General features: G+C 46.0%; 10 non-coding genes across 10 annotated transcripts; all 10 read left to right on the top strand.

The window, feature by feature from the left end:
- The first annotated feature begins 310 nt into the window (after positions 1 to 310).
- On the top strand, positions 311 to 501 carry LOC130327397 (U2 spliceosomal RNA). Its single transcript, XR_008871782.1, has one exon. It is a non-coding gene; the product is annotated as a U2 spliceosomal RNA (small nuclear RNA).
- A 2076-nt stretch (positions 502 to 2577) lies between these two features.
- LOC130327396 (U2 spliceosomal RNA) lies at positions 2578 to 2768 on the top strand. Its single transcript, XR_008871781.1, has one exon. It is a non-coding gene; the product is annotated as a U2 spliceosomal RNA (small nuclear RNA).
- A 2092-nt stretch (positions 2769 to 4860) lies between these two features.
- LOC130327395 (U2 spliceosomal RNA) lies at positions 4861 to 5051 on the top strand. Its single transcript, XR_008871780.1, has one exon. It is a non-coding gene; the product is annotated as a U2 spliceosomal RNA (small nuclear RNA).
- A 2099-nt stretch (positions 5052 to 7150) lies between these two features.
- LOC130327393 (U2 spliceosomal RNA) lies at positions 7151 to 7341 on the top strand. The gene has a single exon (XR_008871779.1). It is a non-coding gene; the product is annotated as a U2 spliceosomal RNA (small nuclear RNA).
- A 2087-nt stretch (positions 7342 to 9428) lies between these two features.
- On the top strand, positions 9429 to 9619 carry LOC130327392 (U2 spliceosomal RNA). The gene has a single exon (XR_008871778.1). It is a non-coding gene; the product is annotated as a U2 spliceosomal RNA (small nuclear RNA).
- Positions 9620 to 11708: 2089 nt separating this feature from the next.
- LOC130327402 (U2 spliceosomal RNA) lies at positions 11709 to 11899 on the top strand. Its single transcript, XR_008871787.1, has one exon. It is a non-coding gene; the product is annotated as a U2 spliceosomal RNA (small nuclear RNA).
- Positions 11900 to 13993: 2094 nt separating this feature from the next.
- Positions 13994 to 14184, top strand: LOC130327401 (U2 spliceosomal RNA). Its single transcript, XR_008871786.1, has one exon. It is a non-coding gene; the product is annotated as a U2 spliceosomal RNA (small nuclear RNA).
- Positions 14185 to 16275: 2091 nt separating this feature from the next.
- On the top strand, positions 16276 to 16466 carry LOC130327400 (U2 spliceosomal RNA). The gene has a single exon (XR_008871785.1). It is a non-coding gene; the product is annotated as a U2 spliceosomal RNA (small nuclear RNA).
- Positions 16467 to 18556: 2090 nt separating this feature from the next.
- On the top strand, positions 18557 to 18747 carry LOC130327399 (U2 spliceosomal RNA). The gene has a single exon (XR_008871784.1). It is a non-coding gene; the product is annotated as a U2 spliceosomal RNA (small nuclear RNA).
- Positions 18748 to 20842: 2095 nt separating this feature from the next.
- Positions 20843 to 21033, top strand: LOC130327391 (U2 spliceosomal RNA). The gene has a single exon (XR_008871777.1). It is a non-coding gene; the product is annotated as a U2 spliceosomal RNA (small nuclear RNA).
- Positions 21034 to 22355: the final 1322 nt, after the last annotated feature.

The following is a 22355-nucleotide window of genomic DNA, read 5'->3' as shown; positions in this document are numbered from 1 at the left end:
GGTGTGTGCTTGTGTGTGTGTTTCCTATGCAGATCCTAAGCCCAGTGTCACATGCAAGTAGGAGGAGTAAGAAGGGTTCCTGGCAAATCCGGGTTATGGATTGCATTTAAAAAGGCCCCGTGGGAGTGCAATGGGCCCCTGTCTTGCTGCTTAGCAATAATGGTATGGGTTTAGGTTCTGCTGTGTGTACTGGTGGTTGACTGCCCCCCAGCCCAGAGTGTGCATGGAAAATTGTCTGGCAGCCTCCCTGACAGCAAGCAGTGATAGTGCCCATGAAGGGGACCTTGTTGGGCCCGCCCCTTTCACGGTTATCGCTTCTCGGCCTTTTGGCTAAGATCAAGTGTAGTATCTGTTCTTATCAGTTTAATATCTGATACGTCCCCTATCTGGGGACCATATATTAAATGGATTTTTGAGAACGGGGGCCGATTTCGAAGCTTGCTTCCGTCGCCCTATGCATTGACCCGATATGGCAGTATCTTCGGGTACAGTGCACCACCCCCTTACAGGGTTAAAAAGAAAGATTCCTACTTTCATTGCTACCTGCTTGCTGGCTAGCCAGCTAGCCAGCCCTGTGGGCCTTGCTGCTGCTGCAGCCAAAAAACAAAAGGTGGTGCTGCTGCTGCTTCTGCTTCTGCTTGTGTCTGGCCCCTGTTGGAGCGTCCAGGCACAGGACTTCTGCTGCTGCTGACTAAATGGCCTCCTTAATTGGATCATTTGAGTAGCCAGCACACCTGTGCAGGTAGGGCATGACATGATAGGCAGCTGCCTTGATAGCGGGTGGGTGCTGAATGTTCCTAATTGACAAAATAAGATTAATGCTTATGAAGAAATATAAAATCTCATCCCTTCCCCAATATCGCGCCACACCCCTACCCCTTAATTCCCTGGTTGAACGTGATGGACATATGTCTTTTTTCGACCGTACTAACTATGTAACTATGTAACATAACATGGGGGGGGGGGGTCTCCTGGCTGTTCACACAGGTGTGTCATTGCTGTACATTGACCATGCATTGCTTCTGTGGTATTGCAAAGGCAAAGACAAATGCTTCCAGCCATCCATTGCACTAATGGATTGGTCATCAGCTGGCTGTCTATGTCCCGCATCAATATAGACCAAAGTACAGAGGGTTAGGCTATGCTATTGTGCACCTACCTGATGCATCAGAAGGTGCGAGGCCCTTGCTAAATTCTGTGCACAGACTTTGAGATCTATGCTTTAGACTGTATCTAAACCTGCTCCAACATGGACTGACATTCTGGCCTACTTTCAGCCGATGCGACTTGTCTGTCGCTGAACAGTCGCTTTTTATGTATTCAGCACCTATGTATAATGTTGTAAAAATGCTCTAGAAGCTAAAGTCGCAGAAATGTCACACATATTTGGCCTGCAACTTTCTGTGCGACAAATTCAGACAGGAAAAATCAGTATAAATCCTTAGAAAATTATCCCCCAGTGTCTCCATCTGCTGGCGGTATTGAATAAGCATTGCTGCACTGATGGGGTATGCATTAGACGAAAAAAAAGAAGAAAAAGAAGAATAATACGCCCAGAAAAGAGGCGAAAAGGAGAAAAACGTAAAAAAACGTGAAAAAAAAGTAAGAGGAAGAGAAGGGAAAAAAAGGTGGAAATGGGTTTAAAAGTGATTTCGGCGGAGAAATATATATATATATATATATATATATATATATATATATATATGCGCACACACACATATAGATATAAACGTATTCTCCGTTGAGATATTGCAGCCGCTGCTGTGTCCAGGCCCAGGAGCCTTAGCACTGTGCTGTGATGTCACTCAATACCACTGACATCACTAGGTGTAAACAACATCTCTCCTTTGCTGTGTATGTGACTATGGAGCTGTTTGGTGATGTCGTCTATTACGGCCTTCATAGAAGCAACAGGAGATTGTTGCATCCATCTTGAACCCTCAGAACTACAGTGCTATGATGTCACTCACTTCCACAGGCCTTGCAGAGTGTAAACAACAACAACCCAGCTTTGTTGTGTATGTAACCAAAGGGATTTGTGATGTCACCTAGAACCTTCACAGCAGCGACAGCTTTATGAGGAGCATCAGCACTGCTCTGCCTGAGCAGAACCATCACCGCCATAGGTTGTCAAATAACCCGGATTTAACCCACACAGGTAAGTCCAATGGGGTGCAGGCATGTCCTCTATGCTTACAGCTTCCCGTGGGTGTTGGTTTGATACCGTTTGGGGACAGCCAAGGAGGCATCTGCAGGCAACAAAGGTAGGTGTGTGCTTGTGTGTGTGTTTCCTATGCAGATCCTAAGCCCAGTGTCACATGCAAGTAGGAGGAGTAAGAAGGGTTCCTGGCAAATCCGGGTTATGGATTGCATTTAAAAAGGCCCCGTGGGAGTGCAATGGGCCCCTGTCTTGCTGCTTAGCAATAATGGTATGGGTTTAGGTTCTGCTGTGTGTACTGGTGGTTGACTGCCCCCCAGCCCAGAGTGTGCATGGAAAATTGTCTGGCAGCCTCCCTGACAGCAAGCAGTGATAGTGCCCATGAAGGGGACCTTGTTGGGCCCGCCCCTTTCACGGTTATCGCTTCTCGGCCTTTTGGCTAAGATCAAGTGTAGTATCTGTTCTTATCAGTTTAATATCTGATACGTCCCCTATCTGGGGACCATATATTAAATGGATTTTTGAGAACGGGGGCCGATTTCGAAGCTTGCTTCCGTCGCCCTATGCATTGACCCGATATGGCAGTATCTTCGGGTACAGTGCACCACCCCCTTACAGGGTTAAAAAGAAAGATTCCTACTTTCATTGCTACCTGCTTGCTGGCTAGCCAGCTAGCCAGCCCTGTGGGCCTTGCTGCTGCTGCAGCCAAAAAACAAAAGGTGGTGCTGCTGCTGCTTCTGCTGCTTCTGCTTCTGCTTGTGTCTGGCCCCTGTTGGAGCGTCCAGGCACAGGACTTCTGCTGCTGCTGACTAAATGGCCTCCTTAATTGGATCATTTGAGTAGCCAGCACACCTGTGCAGGTAGGGCATGACATGATAGGCAGCTGCCTTGATAGCGGGTGGGTGCTGAATGTTCCTAATTGACAAAATAAGATTAATGCTTATGAAGAAATATAAAATCTCATCCCTTCCCCAATATCGCGCCACACCCCTACCCCTTAATTCCCTGGTTGAACGTGATGGACATATGTCTTTTTTCGACCGTACTAACTATGTAACTATGTAACATAACATGGGGGGGGGGGGGTCTCCTGGCTGTTCACACAGGTGTGTCATTGCTGTACATTGACCATGCATTGCTTCTGTGGTATTGCAAAGGCAAAGACAAATGCTTCCAGCCATCCATTGCACTAATGGATTGGTCATCAGCTGGCTGTCTATGTCCCGCATCAATATAGACCAAAGTACAGAGGGTTAGGCTATGCTATTGTGCACCTACCTGATGCATCAGAAGGTGCGAGGCCCTTGCTAAATTCTGTGCACAGACTTTGAGATCTATGCTTTAGACTGTATCTAAACCTGCTCCAACATGGACTGACATTCTGGCCTACTTTCAGCCGATGCGACTTGTCTGTCGCTGAACAGTCGCTTTTTATGTATTCAGCACCTATGTATAATGTTGTAAAAATGCTCTAGAAGCTAAAGTCGCAGAAATGTCACACATATTTGGCCTGCAACTTTCTGTGCGACAAATTCAGACAGGAAAAATCAGTATAAATCCTTAGAAAATTATCCCCCAGTGTCTCCATCTGCTGGCGGTATTGAATAAGCATTGCTGCACTGATGGGGTATGCATTAGACGAAAAAAAAGAAGAAAAAGAAGAATAATACGCCCAGAAAAGAGGCGAAAAGGAGAAAAACGTAAAAAAACGTGAAAAAAAAGTAAGAGGAAGAGAAGGGAAAAAAAGGTGGAAATGGGTTTAAAAGTGATTTCGGCGGAGAAATATATATATATATATATATATATATATATATATATATATATATATATGCGCACACACACATATAGATATAAACGTATTCTCCGTTGAGATATTGCAGCCGCTGCTGTGTCCAGGCCCAGGAGCCTTAGCACTGTGCTGTGATGTCACTCAATACCACTGACATCACTAGGTGTAAACAACATCTCTCCTTTGCTGTGTATGTGACTATGGAGCTGTTTGGTGATGTCGTCTATTACGGCCTTCATAGAAGCAACAGGAGATTGTTGCATCCATCTTGAACCCTCAGAACTACAGTGCTATGATGTCACTCACTTCCACAGGCCTTGCAGAGTGTAAACAACAACAACCCAGCTTTGTTGTGTATGTAACCAAAGGGATTTGTGATGTCACCTAGAACCTTCACAGCAGCGACAGCTTTATGAGGAGCATCAGCACTGCTCTGCCTGAGCAGAACCATCACCGCCATAGGTTGTCAAATAACCCGGATTTAACCCACACAGGTAAGTCCAATGGGGTGCAGGCATGTCCTCTATGCTTACAGCTTCCCGTGGGTGTTGGTTTGATACCGTTTGGGGACAGCCAAGGAGGCATCTGCAGGCAACAAAGGTAGGTGTGTGCTTGTGTGTGTGTTTCCTATGCAGATCCTAAGCCCAGTGTCACATGCAAGTAGGAGGAGTAAGAAGGGTTCCTGGCAAATCCGGGTTATGGATTGCATTTAAAAAGGCCCCGTGGGAGTGCAATGGGCCCCTGTCTTGCTGCTTAGCAATAATGGTATGGGTTTAGGTTCTGCTGTGTGTACTGGTGGTTGACTGCCCCCCAGCCCAGAGTGTGCATGGAAAATTGTCTGGCAGCCTCCCTGACAGCAAGCAGTGATAGTGCCCATGAAGGGGACCTTGTTGGGCCCGCCCCTTTCACGGTTATCGCTTCTCGGCCTTTTGGCTAAGATCAAGTGTAGTATCTGTTCTTATCAGTTTAATATCTGATACGTCCCCTATCTGGGGACCATATATTAAATGGATTTTTGAGAACGGGGGCCGATTTCGAAGCTTGCTTCCGTCGCCCTATGCATTGACCCGATATGGCAGTATCTTCGGGTACAGTGCACCACCCCCTTACAGGGTTAAAAAGAAAGATTCCTACTTTCATTGCTACCTGCTTGCTGGCTAGCCAGCTAGCCAGCCCTGTGGGCCTTGCTGCTGCTGCAGCCAAAAAACAAAAGGTGGTGCTGCTGCTGCTTCTGCTGCTTCTGCTTCTGCTTGTGTCTGGCCCCTGTTGGAGCGTCCAGGCACAGGACTTCTGCTGCTGCTGACTAAATGGCCTCCTTAATTGGATCATTTGAGTAGCCAGCACACCTGTGCAGGTAGGGCATGACATGATAGGCAGCTGCCTTGATAGCGGGTGGGTGCTGAATGTTCCTAATTGACAAAATAAGATTAATGCTTATGAAGAAATATAAAATCTCATCCCTTCCCCAATATCGCGCCACACCCCTACCCCTTAATTCCCTGGTTGAACGTGATGGACATATGTCTTTTTTCGACCGTACTAACTATGTAACTATGTAACATAACATGGGGGGGGGGGGTCTCCTGGCTGTTCACACAGGTGTGTCATTGCTGTACATTGACCATGCATTGCTTCTGTGGTATTGCAAAGGCAAAGACAAATGCTTCCAGCCATCCATTGCACTAATGGATTGGTCATCAGCTGGCTGTCTATGTCCCGCATCAATATAGACCAAAGTACAGAGGGTTAGGCTATGCTATTGTGCACCTACCTGATGCATCAGAAGGTGCGAGGCCCTTGCTAAATTCTGTGCACAGACTTTGAGATCTATGCTTTAGACTGTATCTAAACCTGCTCCAACATGGACTGACATTCTGGCCTACTTTCAGCCGATGCGACTTGTCTGTCGCTGAACAGTCGCTTTTTATGTATTCAGCACCTATGTATAATGTTGTAAAAATGCTCTAGAAGCTAAAGTCGCAGAAATGTCACACATATTTGGCCTGCAACTTTCTGTGCGACAAATTCAGACAGGAAAAATCAGTATAAATCCTTAGAAAATTATCCCCCAGTGTCTCCATCTGCTGGCGGTATTGAATAAGCATTGCTGCACTGATGGGGTATGCATTAGACGAAAAAAAAGAAGAAAAAGAAGAATAATACGCCCAGAAAAGAGGCGAAAAGGAGAAAAACGTAAAAAAACGTGAAAAAAAAGTAAGAGGAAGAGAAGGGAAAAAAAGGTGGAAATGGGTTTAAAAGTGATTTCGGCGGAGAAATATATATATATATATATATATATATATATATATATATATATATATATATATATATGCGCACACACACATATAGATATAAACGTATTCTCCGTTGAGATATTGCAGCCGCTGCTGTGTCCAGGCCCAGGAGCCTTAGCACTGTGCTGTGATGTCACTCAATACCACTGACATCACTAGGTGTAAACAACATCTCTCCTTTGCTGTGTATGTGACTATGGAGCTGTTTGGTGATGTCGTCTATTACGGCCTTCATAGAAGCAACAGGAGATTGTTGCATCCATCTTGAACCCTCAGAACTACAGTGCTATGATGTCACTCACTTCCACAGGCCTTGCAGAGTGTAAACAACAACAACCCAGCTTTGTTGTGTATGTAACCAAAGGGATTTGTGATGTCACCTAGAACCTTCACAGCAGCGACAGCTTTATGAGGAGCATCAGCACTGCTCTGCCTGAGCAGAACCATCACCGCCATAGGTTGTCAAATAACCCGGATTTAACCCACACAGGTAAGTCCAATGGGGTGCAGGCATGTCCTCTATGCTTACAGCTTCCCGTGGGTGTTGGTTTGATACCGTTTGGGGACAGCCAAGGAGGCATCTGCAGGCAACAAAGGTAGGTGTGTGCTTGTGTGTGTGTTTCCTATGCAGATCCTAAGCCCAGTGTCACATGCAAGTAGGAGGAGTAAGAAGGGTTCCTGGCAAATCCGGGTTATGGATTGCATTTAAAAAGGCCCCGTGGGAGTGCAATGGGCCCCTGTCTTGCTGCTTAGCAATAATGGTATGGGTTTAGGTTCTGCTGTGTGTACTGGTGGTTGACTGCCCCCCAGCCCAGAGTGTGCATGGAAAATTGTCTGGCAGCCTCCCTGACAGCAAGCAGTGATAGTGCCCATGAAGGGGACCTTGTTGGGCCCGCCCCTTTCACGGTTATCGCTTCTCGGCCTTTTGGCTAAGATCAAGTGTAGTATCTGTTCTTATCAGTTTAATATCTGATACGTCCCCTATCTGGGGACCATATATTAAATGGATTTTTGAGAACGGGGGCCGATTTCGAAGCTTGCTTCCGTCGCCCTATGCATTGACCCGATATGGCAGTATCTTCGGGTACAGTGCACCACCCCCTTACAGGGTTAAAAAGAAAGATTCCTACTTTCATTGCTACCTGCTTGCTGGCTAGCCAGCTAGCCAGCCCTGTGGGCCTTGCTGCTGCTGCAGCCAAAAAACAAAAGGTGGTGCTGCTGCTGCTTCTGCTGCTTCTGCTTCTGCTTGTGTCTGGCCCCTGTTGGAGCGTCCAGGCACAGGACTTCTGCTGCTGCTGACTAAATGGCCTCCTTAATTGGATCATTTGAGTAGCCAGCACACCTGTGCAGGTAGGGCATGACATGATAGGCAGCTGCCTTGATAGCGGGTGGGTGCTGAATGTTCCTAATTGACAAAATAAGATTAATGCTTATGAAGAAATATAAAATCTCATCCCTTCCCCAATATCGCGCCACACCCCTACCCCTTAATTCCCTGGTTGAACGTGATGGACATATGTCTTTTTTCGACCGTACTAACTATGTAACTATGTAACATAACATGGGGGGGGGGGGGTCTCCTGGCTGTTCACACAGGTGTGTCATTGCTGTACATTGACCATGCATTGCTTCTGTGGTATTGCAAAGGCAAAGACAAATGCTTCCAGCCATCCATTGCACTAATGGATTGGTCATCAGCTGGCTGTCTATGTCCCGCATCAATATAGACCAAAGTACAGAGGGTTAGGCTATGCTATTGTGCACCTACCTGATGCATCAGAAGGTGCGAGGCCCTTGCTAAATTCTGTGCACAGACTTTGAGATCTATGCTTTAGACTGTATCTAAACCTGCTCCAACATGGACTGACATTCTGGCCTACTTTCAGCCGATGCGACTTGTCTGTCGCTGAACAGTCGCTTTTTATGTATTCAGCACCTATGTATAATGTTGTAAAAATGCTCTAGAAGCTAAAGTCGCAGAAATGTCACACATATTTGGCCTGCAACTTTCTGTGCGACAAATTCAGACAGGAAAAATCAGTATAAATCCTTAGAAAATTATCCCCCAGTGTCTCCATCTGCTGGCGGTATTGAATAAGCATTGCTGCACTGATGGGGTATGCATTAGACGAAAAAAAAGAAGAAAAAGAAGAATAATACGCCCAGAAAAGAGGCGAAAAGGAGAAAAACGTAAAAAAACGTGAAAAAAAAGTAAGAGGAAGAGAAGGGAAAAAAAGGTGGAAATGGGTTTAAAAGTGATTTCGGCGGAGAATATATATATATATATATATATATATATATATATATATATATATGCGCACACACACATATAGATATAAACGTATTCTCCGTTGAGATATTGCAGCCGCTGCTGTGTCCAGGCCCAGGAGCCTTAGCACTGTGCTGTGATGTCACTCAATACCACTGACATCACTAGGTGTAAACAACATCTCTCCTTTGCTGTGTATGTGACTATGGAGCTGTTTGGTGATGTCGTCTATTACGGCCTTCATAGAAGCAACAGGAGATTGTTGCATCCATCTTGAACCCTCAGAACTACAGTGCTATGATGTCACTCACTTCCACAGGCCTTGCAGAGTGTAAACAACAACAACCCAGCTTTGTTGTGTATGTAACCAAAGGGATTTGTGATGTCACCTAGAACCTTCACAGCAGCGACAGCTTTATGAGGAGCATCAGCACTGCTCTGCCTGAGCAGAACCATCACCGCCATAGGTTGTCAAATAACCCGGATTTAACCCACACAGGTAAGTCCAATGGGGTGCAGGCATGTCCTCTATGCTTACAGCTTCCCGTGGGTGTTGGTTTGATACCGTTTGGGGACAGCCAAGGAGGCATCTGCAGGCAACAAAGGTAGGTGTGTGCTTGTGTGTGTGTTTCCTATGCAGATCCTAAGCCCAGTGTCACATGCAAGTAGGAGGAGTAAGAAGGGTTCCTGGCAAATCCGGGTTATGGATTGCATTTAAAAAGGCCCCGTGGGAGTGCAATGGGCCCCTGTCTTGCTGCTTAGCAATAATGGTATGGGTTTAGGTTCTGCTGTGTGTACTGGTGGTTGACTGCCCCCCAGCCCAGAGTGTGCATGGAAAATTGTCTGGCAGCCTCCCTGACAGCAAGCAGTGATAGTGCCCATGAAGGGGACCTTGTTGGGCCCGCCCCTTTCACGGTTATCGCTTCTCGGCCTTTTGGCTAAGATCAAGTGTAGTATCTGTTCTTATCAGTTTAATATCTGATACGTCCCCTATCTGGGGACCATATATTAAATGGATTTTTGAGAACGGGGGCCGATTTCGAAGCTTGCTTCCGTCGCCCTATGCATTGACCCGATATGGCAGTATCTTCGGGTACAGTGCACCACCCCCTTACAGGGTTAAAAAGAAAGATTCCTACTTTCATTGCTACCTGCTTGCTGGCTAGTCAGCTAGCCAGCCCTGTGGGCCTTGCTGCTGCTGCAGCCAAAAAACAAAAGGTGGTGCTGCTGCTGCTTCTGCTGCTTCTGCTTCTGCTTGTGTCTGGCCCCTGTTGGAGCGTCCAGGCACAGGACTTCTGCTGCTGCTGACTAAATGGCCTCCTTAATTGGATCATTTGAGTAGCCAGCACACCTGTGCAGGTAGGGCATGACATGATAGGCAGCTGCCTTGATAGCGGGTGGGTGCTGAATGTTCCTAATTGACAAAATAAGATTAATGCTTATGAAGAAATATAAAATCTCATCCCTTCCCCAATATCGCGCCACACCCCTACCCCTTAATTCCCTGGTTGAACGTGATGGACATATGTCTTTTTTCGACCGTACTAACTATGTAACTATGTAACATAACATGGGGGGGGGGGGTCTCCTGGCTGTTCACACAGGTGTGTCATTGCTGTACATTGACCATGCATTGCTTCTGTGGTATTGCAAAGGCAAAGACAAATGCTTCCAGCCATCCATTGCACTAATGGATTGGTCATCAGCTGGCTGTCTATGTCCCGCATCAATATAGACCAAAGTACAGAGGGTTAGGCTATGCTATTGTGCACCTACCTGATGCATCAGAAGGTGCGAGGCCCTTGCTAAATTCTGTGCACAGACTTTGAGATCTATGCTTTAGACTGTATCTAAACCTGCTCCAACATGGACTGACATTCTGGCCTACTTTCAGCCGATGCGACTTGTCTGTCGCTGAACAGTCGCTTTTTATGTATTCAGCACCTATGTATAATGTTGTAAAAATGCTCTAGAAGCTAAAGTCGCAGAAATGTCACACATATTTGGCCTGCAACTTTCTGTGCGACAAATTCAGACAGGAAAAATCAGTATAAATCCTTAGAAAATTATCCCCCAGTGTCTCCATCTGCTGGCGGTATTGAATAAGCATTGCTGCACTGATGGGGTATGCATTAGACGAAAAAAAAGAAGAAAAAGAAGAATAATACGCCCAGAAAAGAGGCGAAAAGGAGAAAAACGTAAAAAAACGTGAAAAAAAAGTAAGAGGAAGAGAAGGGAAAAAAAGGTGGAAATGGGTTTAAAAGTGATTTCGGCGGAGAAATATATATATATATATATATATATATATATATATATATATATATATGCGCACACACACATATAGATATAAACGTATTCTCCGTTGAGATATTGCAGCCGCTGCTGTGTCCAGGCCCAGGAGCCTTAGCACTGTGCTGTGATGTCACTCAATACCACTGACATCACTAGGTGTAAACAACATCTCTCCTTTGCTGTGTATGTGACTATGGAGCTGTTTGGTGATGTCGTCTATTACGGCCTTCATAGAAGCAACAGGAGATTGTTGCATCCATCTTGAACCCTCAGAACTACAGTGCTATGATGTCACTCACTTCCACAGGCCTTGCAGAGTGTAAACAACAACAACCCAGCTTTGTTGTGTATGTAACCAAAGGGATTTGTGATGTCACCTAGAACCTTCACAGCAGCGACAGCTTTATGAGGAGCATCAGCACTGCTCTGCCTGAGCAGAACCATCACCGCCATAGGTTGTCAAATAACCCGGATTTAACCCACACAGGTAAGTCCAATGGGGTGCAGGCATGTCCTCTATGCTTACAGCTTCCCGTGGGTGTTGGTTTGATACCGTTTGGGGACAGCCAAGGAGGCATCTGCAGGCAACAAAGGTAGGTGTGTGCTTGTGTGTGTGTTTCCTATGCAGATCCTAAGCCCAGTGTCACATGCAAGTAGGAGGAGTAAGAAGGGTTCCTGGCAAATCCGGGTTATGGATTGCATTTAAAAAGGCCCCGTGGGAGTGCAATGGGCCCCTGTCTTGCTGCTTAGCAATAATGGTATGGGTTTAGGTTCTGCTGTGTGTACTGGTGGTTGACTGCCCCCCAGCCCAGAGTGTGCATGGAAAATTGTCTGGCAGCCTCCCTGACAGCAAGCAGTGATAGTGCCCATGAAGGGGACCTTGTTGGGCCCGCCCCTTTCACGGTTATCGCTTCTCGGCCTTTTGGCTAAGATCAAGTGTAGTATCTGTTCTTATCAGTTTAATATCTGATACGTCCCCTATCTGGGGACCATATATTAAATGGATTTTTGAGAACGGGGGCCGATTTCGAAGCTTGCTTCCGTCGCCCTATGCATTGACCCGATATGGCAGTATCTTCGGGTACAGTGCACCACCCCCTTACAGGGTTAAAAAGAAAGATTCCTACTTTCATTGCTACCTGCTTGCTGGCTAGCCAGCTAGCCAGCCCTGTGGGCCTTGCTGCTGCTGCAGCCAAAAAACAAAAGGTGGTGCTGCTGCTGCTTCTGCTGCTTCTGCTTCTGCTTGTGTCTGGCCCCTGTTGGAGCGTCCAGGCACAGGACTTCTGCTGCTGCTGACTAAATGGCCTCCTTAATTGGATCATTTGAGTAGCCAGCACACCTGTGCAGGTAGGGCATGACATGATAGGCAGCTGCCTTGATAGCGGGTGGGTGCTGAATGTTCCTAATTGACAAAATAAGATTAATGCTTATGAAGAAATATAAAATCTCATCCCTTCCCCAATATCGCGCCACACCCCTACCCCTTAATTCCCTGGTTGAACGTGATGGACATATGTCTTTTTTCGACCGTACTAACTATGTAACTATGTAACATAACATGGGGGGGGGGGGGTCTCCTGGCTGTTCACACAGGTGTGTCATTGCTGTACATTGACCATGCATTGCTTCTGTGGTATTGCAAAGGCAAAGACAAATGCTTCCAGCCATCCATTGCACTAATGGATTGGTCATCAGCTGGCTGTCTATGTCCCGCATCAATATAGACCAAAGTACAGAGGGTTAGGCTATGCTATTGTGCACCTACCTGATGCATCAGAAGGTGCGAGGCCCTTGCTAAATTCTGTGCACAGACTTTGAGATCTATGCTTTAGACTGTATCTAAACCTGCTCCAACATGGACTGACATTCTGGCCTACTTTCAGCCGATGCGACTTGTCTGTCGCTGAACAGTCGCTTTTTATGTATTCAGCACCTATGTATAATGTTGTAAAAATGCTCTAGAAGCTAAAGTCGCAGAAATGTCACACATATTTGGCCTGCAACTTTCTGTGCGACAAATTCAGACAGGAAAAATCAGTATAAATCCTTAGAAAATTATCCCCCAGTGTCTCCATCTGCTGGCGGTATTGAATAAGCATTGCTGCACTGATGGGGTATGCATTAGACGAAAAAAAAGAAGAAAAAGAAGAATAATACGCCCAGAAAAGAGGCGAAAAGGAGAAAAACGTAAAAAAACGTGAAAAAAAAGTAAGAGGAAGAGAAGGGAAAAAAAGGTGGAAATGGGTTTAAAAGTGATTTCGGCGGAGAAATATATATATATATATATATATATATATATATATATATATATATATATATGCGCACACACACATATAGATATAAACGTATTCTCCGTTGAGATATTGCAGCCGCTGCTGTGTCCAGGCCCAGGAGCCTTAGCACTGTGCTGTGATGTCACTCAATACCACTGACATCACTAGGTGTAAACAACATCTCTCCTTTGCTGTGTATGTGACTATGGAGCTGTTTGGTGATGTCGTCTATTACGGCCTTCATAGAAGCAACAGGAGATTGTTGCATCCATCTTGAACCCTCAGAACTACAGTGCTATGATGTCACTCACTTCCACAGGCCTTGCAGAGTGTAAACAACAACAACCCAGCTTTGTTGTGTATGTAACCAAAGGGATTTGTGATGTCACCTAGAACCTTCACAGCAGCGACAGCTTTATGAGGAGCATCAGCACTGCTCTGCCTGAGCAGAACCATCACCGCCATAGGTTGTCAAATAACCCGGATTTAACCCACACAGGTAAGTCCAATGGGGTGCAGGCATGTCCTCTATGCTTACAGCTTCCCGTGGGTGTTGGTTTGATACCGTTTGGGGACAGCCAAGGAGGCATCTGCAGGCAACAAAGGTAGGTGTGTGCTTGTGTGTGTGTTTCCTATGCAGATCCTAAGCCCAGTGTCACATGCAAGTAGGAGGAGTAAGAAGGGTTCCTGGCAAATCCGGGTTATGGATTGCATTTAAAAAGGCCCCGTGGGAGTGCAATGGGCCCCTGTCTTGCTGCTTAGCAATAATGGTATGGGTTTAGGTTCTGCTGTGTGTACTGGTGGTTGACTGCCCCCCAGCCCAGAGTGTGCATGGAAAATTGTCTGGCAGCCTCCCTGACAGCAAGCAGTGATAGTGCCCATGAAGGGGACCTTGTTGGGCCCGCCCCTTTCACGGTTATCGCTTCTCGGCCTTTTGGCTAAGATCAAGTGTAGTATCTGTTCTTATCAGTTTAATATCTGATACGTCCCCTATCTGGGGACCATATATTAAATGGATTTTTGAGAACGGGGGCCGATTTCGAAGCTTGCTTCCGTCGCCCTATGCATTGACCCGATATGGCAGTATCTTCGGGTACAGTGCACCACCCCCTTACAGGGTTAAAAAGAAAGATTCCTACTTTCATTGCTACCTGCTTGCTGGCTAGCCAGCTAGCCAGCCCTGTGGGCCTTGCTGCTGCTGCAGCCAAAAAACAAAAGGTGGTGCTGCTGCTGCTTCTGCTGCTTCTGCTTCTGCTTGTGTCTGGCCCCTGTTGGAGCGTCCAGGCACAGGACTTCTGCTGCTGCTGACTAAATGGCCTCCTTAATTGGATCATTTGAGTAGCCAGCACACCTGTGCAGGTAGGGCATGACATGATAGGCAGCTGCCTTGATAGCGGGTGGGTGCTGAATGTTCCTAATTGACAAAATAAGATTAATGCTTATGAAGAAATATAAAATCTCATCCCTTCCCCAATATCGCGCCACACCCCTACCCCTTAATTCCCTGGTTGAACGTGATGGACATATGTCTTTTTTCGACCGTACTAACTATGTAACTATGTAACATAACATGGGGGGGGGGGGGGTCTCCTGGCTGTTCACACAGGTGTGTCATTGCTGTACATTGACCATGCATTGCTTCTGTGGTATTGCAAAGGCAAAGACAAATGCTTCCAGCCATCCATTGCACTAATGGATTGGTCATCAGCTGGCTGTCTATGTCCCGCATCAATATAGACCAAAGTACAGAGGGTTAGGCTATGCTATTGTGCACCTACCTGATGCATCAGAAGGTGCGAGGCCCTTGCTAAATTCTGTGCACAGACTTTGAGATCTATGCTTTAGACTGTATCTAAACCTGCTCCAACATGGACTGACATTCTGGCCTACTTTCAGCCGATGCGACTTGTCTGTCGCTGAACAGTCGCTTTTTATGTATTCAGCACCTATGTATAATGTTGTAAAAATGCTCTAGAAGCTAAAGTCGCAGAAATGTCACACATATTTGGCCTGCAACTTTCTGTGCGACAAATTCAGACAGGAAAAATCAGTATAAATCCTTAGAAAATTATCCCCCAGTGTCTCCATCTGCTGGCGGTATTGAATAAGCATTGCTGCACTGATGGGGTATGCATTAGACGAAAAAAAAGAAGAAAAAGAAGAATAATACGCCCAGAAAAGAGGCGAAAAGGAGAAAAACGTAAAAAAACGTGAAAAAAAAGTAAGAGGAAGAGAAGGGAAAAAAAGGTGGAAATGGGTTTAAAAGTGATTTCGGCGGAGAAATATATATATATATATATATATATATATATATATATATATATATATGCGCACACACACATATAGATATAAACGTATTCTCCGTTGAGATATTGCAGCCGCTGCTGTGTCCAGGCCCAGGAGCCTTAGCACTGTGCTGTGATGTCACTCAATACCACTGACATCACTAGGTGTAAACAACATCTCTCCTTTGCTGTGTATGTGACTATGGAGCTGTTTGGTGATGTCGTCTATTACGGCCTTCATAGAAGCAACAGGAGATTGTTGCATCCATCTTGAACCCTCAGAACTACAGTGCTATGATGTCACTCACTTCCACAGGCCTTGCAGAGTGTAAACAACAACAACCCAGCTTTGTTGTGTATGTAACCAAAGGGATTTGTGATGTCACCTAGAACCTTCACAGCAGCGACAGCTTTATGAGGAGCATCAGCACTGCTCTGCCTGAGCAGAACCATCACCGCCATAGGTTGTCAAATAACCCGGATTTAACCCACACAGGTAAGTCCAATGGGGTGCAGGCATGTCCTCTATGCTTACAGCTTCCCGTGGGTGTTGGTTTGATACCGTTTGGGGACAGCCAAGGAGGCATCTGCAGGCAACAAAGGTAGGTGTGTGCTTGTGTGTGTGTTTCCTATGCAGATCCTAAGCCCAGTGTCACATGCAAGTAGGAGGAGTAAGAAGGGTTCCTGGCAAATCCGGGTTATGGATTGCATTTAAAAAGGCCCCGTGGGAGTGCAATGGGCCCCTGTCTTGCTGCTTAGCAATAATGGTATGGGTTTAGGTTCTGCTGTGTGTACTGGTGGTTGACTGCCCCCCAGCCCAGAGTGTGCATGGAAAATTGTCTGGCAGCCTCCCTGACAGCAAGCAGTGATAGTGCCCATGAAGGGGACCTTGTTGGGCCCGCCCCTTTCACGGTTATCGCTTCTCGGCCTTTTGGCTAAGATCAAGTGTAGTATCTGTTCTTATCAGTTTAATATCTGATACGTCCCCTATCTGGGGACCATATATTAAATGGATTTTTGAGAACGGGGGCCGATTTCGAAGCTTGCTTCCGTCGCCCTATGCATTGACCCGATATGGCAGTATCTTCGGGTACAGTGCACCACCCCCTTACAGGGTTAAAAAGAAAGATTCCTACTTTCATTGCTACCTGCTTGCTGGCTAGCCAGCTAGCCAGCCCTGTGGGCCTTGCTGCTGCTGCAGCCAAAAAACAAAAGGTGGTGCTGCTGCTGCTTCTGCTGCTTCTGCTTCTGCTTGTGTCTGGCCCCTGTTGGAGCGTCCAGGCACAGGACTTCTGCTGCTGCTGACTAAATGGCCTCCTTAATTGGATCATTTGAGTAGCCAGCACACCTGTGCAGGTAGGGCATGACATGATAGGCAGCTGCCTTGATAGCGGGTGGGTGCTGAATGTTCCTAATTGACAAAATAAGATTAATGCTTATGAAGAAATATAAAATCTCATCCCTTCCCCAATATCGCGCCACACCCCTACCCCTTAATTCCCTGGTTGAACGTGATGGACATATGTCTTTTTTCGACCGTACTAACTATGTAACTATGTAACATAACATGGGGGGGGGGGGTCTCCTGGCTGTTCACACAGGTGTGTCATTGCTGTACATTGACCATGCATTGCTTCTGTGGTATTGCAAAGGCAAAGACAAATGCTTCCAGCCATCCATTGCACTAATGGATTGGTCATCAGCTGGCTGTCTATGTCCCGCATCAATATAGACCAAAGTACAGAGGGTTAGGCTATGCTATTGTGCACCTACCTGATGCATCAGAAGGTGCGAGGCCCTTGCTAAATTCTGTGCACAGACTTTGAGATCTATGCTTTAGACTGTATCTAAACCTGCTCCAACATGGACTGACATTCTGGCCTACTTTCAGCCGATGCGACTTGTCTGTCGCTGAACAGTCGCTTTTTATGTATTCAGCACCTATGTATAATGTTGTAAAAATGCTCTAGAAGCTAAAGTCGCAGAAATGTCACACATATTTGGCCTGCAACTTTCTGTGCGACAAATTCAGACAGGAAAAATCAGTATAAATCCTTAGAAAATTATCCCCCAGTGTCTCCATCTGCTGGCGGTATTGAATAAGCATTGCTGCACTGATGGGGTATGCATTAGACGAAAAAAAAGAAGAAAAAGAAGAATAATACGCCCAGAAAAGAGGCGAAAAGGAGAAAAACGTAAAAAAACGTGAAAAAAAAGTAAGAGGAAGAGAAGGGAAAAAAAGGTGGAAATGGGTTTAAAAGTGATTTCGGCGGAGAAATATATATATATATATATATATATATATATATATATATATATATATATGCGCACACACACATATAGATATAAACGTATTCTCCGTTGAGATATTGCAGCCGCTGCTGTGTCCAGGCCAGGAGCCTTAGCACTGTGCTGTGATGTCACTCAATACCACTGACATCACTAGGTGTAAACAACATCTCTCCTTTGCTGTGTATGTGACTATGGAGCTGTTTGGTGATGTCGTCTATTACGGCCTTCATAGAAGCAACAGGAGATTGTTGCATCCATCTTGAACCCTCAGAACTACAGTGCTATGATGTCACTCACTTCCACAGGCCTTGCAGAGTGTAAACAACAACAACCCAGCTTTGTTGTGTATGTAACCAAAGGGATTTGTGATGTCACCTAGAACCTTCACAGCAGCGACAGCTTTATGAGGAGCATCAGCACTGCTCTGCCTGAGCAGAACCATCACCGCCATAGGTTGTCAAATAACCCGGATTTAACCCACACAGGTAAGTCCAATGGGGTGCAGGCATGTCCTCTATGCTTACAGCTTCCCGTGGGTGTTGGTTTGATACCGTTTGGGGACAGCCAAGGAGGCATCTGCAGGCAACAAAGGTAGGTGTGTGCTTGTGTGTGTGTTTCCTATGCAGATCCTAAGCCCAGTGTCACATGCAAGTAGGAGGAGTAAGAAGGGTTCCTGGCAAATCCGGGTTATGGATTGCATTTAAAAAGGCCCCGTGGGAGTGCAATGGGCCCCTGTCTTGCTGCTTAGCAATAATGGTATGGGTTTAGGTTCTGCTGTGTGTACTGGTGGTTGACTGCCCCCCAGCCCAGAGTGTGCATGGAAAATTGTCTGGCAGCCTCCCTGACAGCAAGCAGTGATAGTGCCCATGAAGGGGACCTTGTTGGGCCCGCCCCTTTCACGGTTATCGCTTCTCGGCCTTTTGGCTAAGATCAAGTGTAGTATCTGTTCTTATCAGTTTAATATCTGATACGTCCCCTATCTGGGGACCATATATTAAATGGATTTTTGAGAACGGGGGCCGATTTCGAAGCTTGCTTCCGTCGCCCTATGCATTGACCCGATATGGCAGTATCTTCGGGTACAGTGCACCACCCCCTTACAGGGTTAAAAAGAAAGATTCCTACTTTCATTGCTACCTGCTTGCTGGCTAGCCAGCTAGCCAGCCCTGTGGGCCTTGCTGCTGCTGCAGCCAAAAAACAAAAGGTGGTGCTGCTGCTGCTTCTGCTGCTTCTGCTTCTGCTTGTGTCTGGCCCCTGTTGGAGCGTCCAGGCACAGGACTTCTGCTGCTGCTGACTAAATGGCCTCCTTAATTGGATCATTTGAGTAGCCAGCACACCTGTGCAGGTTAGGGCATGACATGATAGGCAGCTGCCTTGATAGCGGGTGGGTGCTGAATGTTCCTAATTGACAAAATAAGATTAATGCTTATGAAGAAATATAAAATCTCATCCTTCCCCAATATCGCGCCACACCCCTACCCCTTAATTCCCTGGTTGAACGTGATGGACATATGTCTTTTTTCGACCGTACTAACTATGTAACTATGTAACATAACATGGGGGGGGGGGGGGTCTCCTGGCTGTTCACACAGGTGTGTCATTGCTGTACATTGACCATGCATTGCTTCTGTGGTATTGCAAAGGCAAAGACAAATGCTTCCAGCCATCCATTGCACTAATGGATTGGTCATCAGCTGGCTGTCTATGTCCCGCATCAATATAGACCAAAGTACAGAGGGTTAGGCTATGCTATTGTGCACCTACCTGATGCATCAGAAGGTGCGAGGCCCTTGCTAAATTCTGTGCACAGACTTTGAGATCTATGCTTTAGACTGTATCTAAACCTGCTCCAACATGGACTGACATTCTGGCCTACTTTCAGCCGATGCGACTTGTCTGTCGCTGAACAGTCGCTTTTTATGTATTCAGCACCTATGTATAATGTTGTAAAAATGCTCTAGAAGCTAAAGTCGCAGAAATGTCACACATATTTGGCCTGCAACTTTCTGTGCGACAAATTCAGACAGGAAAAATCAGTATAAATCCTTAGAAAATTATCCCCCAGTGTCTCCATCTGCTGGCGGTATTGAATAAGCATTGCTGCACTGATGGGGTATGCATTAGACGAAAAAAAAGAAGAAAAAGAAGAATAATACGCCCAGAAAAGAGGCGAAAAGGAGAAAAACGTAAAAAAACGTGAAAAAAAAGTAAGAGGAAGAGAAGGGAAAAAAAGGTGGAAATGGGTTTAAAAGTGATTTCGGCGGAGAAATATATATATATATATATATATATATATATATATATATATATATATATGCGCACACACACATATAGATATAAACGTATTCTCCGTTGAGATATTGCAGCCGCTGCTGTGTCCAGGCCCAGGAGCCTTAGCACTGTGCTGTGATGTCACTCAATACCACTGACATCACTAGGTGTAAACAACATCTCTCCTTTGCTGTGTATGTGACTATGGAGCTGTTTGGTGATGTCGTCTATTACGGCCTTCATAGAAGCAACAGGAGATTGTTGCATCCATCTTGAACCCTCAGAACTACAGTGCTATGATGTCACTCACTTCCACAGGCCTTGCAGAGTGTAAACAACAACAACCCAGCTTTGTTGTGTATGTAACCAAAGGGATTTGTGATGTCACCTAGAACCTTCACAGCAGCGACAGCTTTATGAGGAGCATCAGCACTGCTCTGCCTGAGCAGAACCATCACCGCCATAGGTTGTCAAATAACCCGGATTTAACCCACACAGGTAAGTCCAATGGGGTGCAGGCATGTCCTCTATGCTTACAGCTTCCCGTGGGTGTTGGTTTGATACCGTTTGGGGACAGCCAAGGAGGCATCTGCAGGCAACAAAGGTAGGTGTGTGCTTGTGTGTGTGTTTCCTATGCAGATCCTAAGCCCAGTGTCACATGCAAGTAGGAGGAGTAAGAAGGGTTCCTGGCAAATCCGGGTTATGGATTGCATTTAAAAAGGCCCCGTGGGAGTGCAATGGGCCCCTGTCTGGCTTGCTTAGCAATAATGGTATGGGTTTAGGGTTCTGCTGTGTGTACTGGTGGTTGACTGCCCCCCAGCCCAGAGTGTGCATGGAAAATTGTCTGGCAGCCTCCCTGACAGCAAGCAGTGATAGTGCCCATGAAGGGGACCTTGTTGGGCCCGCCCCTTTCACGGTTATCGCTTCTCGGCCTTTTGGCTAAGATCAAGTGTAGTATCTGTTCTTATCAGTTTAATATCTGATACGTCCCCTATCTGGGGACCATATATTAAATGGATTTTTGAGAACGGGGGCCGATTTCGAAGCTTGCTTCCGTCGCCCTATGCATTGACCCGATATGGCAGTATCTTCGGGTACAGTGCACCACCCCCTTACAGGGTTAAAAAGAAAGATTCCTACTTTCATTGCTACCTGCTTGCTGGCTAGCCAGCTAGCCAGCCCTGTGGGCCTTGCTGCTGCTGCAGCCAAAAAACAAAAGGTGGTGCTGCTGCTGCTTCTGCTGCTTCTGCTTCTGCTTGTGTCTGGCCCCTGTTGGAGCGTCCAGGCACAGGACTTCTGCTGCTGCTGACTAAATGGCCTCCTTAATTGGATCATTTGAGTAGCCAGCACACCTGTGCAGGTAGGGCATGACATGATAGGCAGCTGCCTTGATAGCGGGTGGGTGCTGAATGTTCCTAATTGACAAAATAAGATTAATGCTTATGAAGAAATATAAAATCTCATCCCTTCCCCAATATCGCGCCACACCCCTACCCCTTAATTCCCTGGTTGAACGTGATGGACATATGTCTTTTTTCGACCGTACTAACTATGTAACTATGTAACATAACATGGGGGGGGGGGGTCTCCTGGCTGTTCACACAGGTGTGTCATTGCTGTACATTGACCATGCATTGCTTCTGTGGTATTGCAAAGGCAAAGACAAATGCTTCCAGCCATCCATTGCACTAATGGATTGGTCATCAGCTGGCTGTCTATGTCCCGCATCAATATAGACCAAAGTACAGAGGGTTAGGCTATGCTATTGTGCACCTACCTGATGCATCAGAAGGTGCGAGGCCCTTGCTAAATTCTGTGCACAGACTTTGAGATCTATGCTTTAGACTGTATCTAAACCTGCTCCAACATGGACTGACATTCTGGCCTACTTTCAGCCGATGCGACTTGTCTGTCGCTGAACAGTCGCTTTTTATGTATTCAGCACCTATGTATAATGTTGTAAAAATGCTCTAGAAGCTAAAGTCGCAGAAATGTCACACATATTTGGGCCTGCAACTTTCTGTGCGACAAATTCAGACAGGAAAAATCAGTATAAATCCTTAGAAAATTATCCCCCAGTGTCTCCATCTGCTGGCGGTATTGAATAAGCATTGCTGCACTGATGGGGTATGCATTAGACAAAAAAAAAGAAGAAAAAGAAGAATAATACGCCCAGAAAAGAGGCGAAAAGGAGAAAAACGTAAAAAAACGTGAAAAAAAAGTAAGAGGAAGAGAAGGGAAAAAAAGGTGGAAATGGGTTTAAAAGTGATTTCGGCGGAGAAATATATATATATATATATATATATATATATATATATATATGCGCACACACACATATAGATATAAACGTATTCTCCGTTGAGATATTGCAGCCGCTGCTGTGTCCAGGCCCAGGAGCCTTAGCACTGTGCTGTGATGTCACTCAATACCAC

Source organism: Hyla sarda, unplaced genomic scaffold (genome assembly GCF_029499605.1).
Source record: "Hyla sarda isolate aHylSar1 unplaced genomic scaffold, aHylSar1.hap1 scaffold_2982, whole genome shotgun sequence".
NCBI classification, from domain to species: domain Eukaryota; kingdom Metazoa; phylum Chordata; class Amphibia; order Anura; family Hylidae; genus Hyla; species Hyla sarda.
This window is presented reverse-complemented; position numbering and strand designations above follow the sequence as displayed.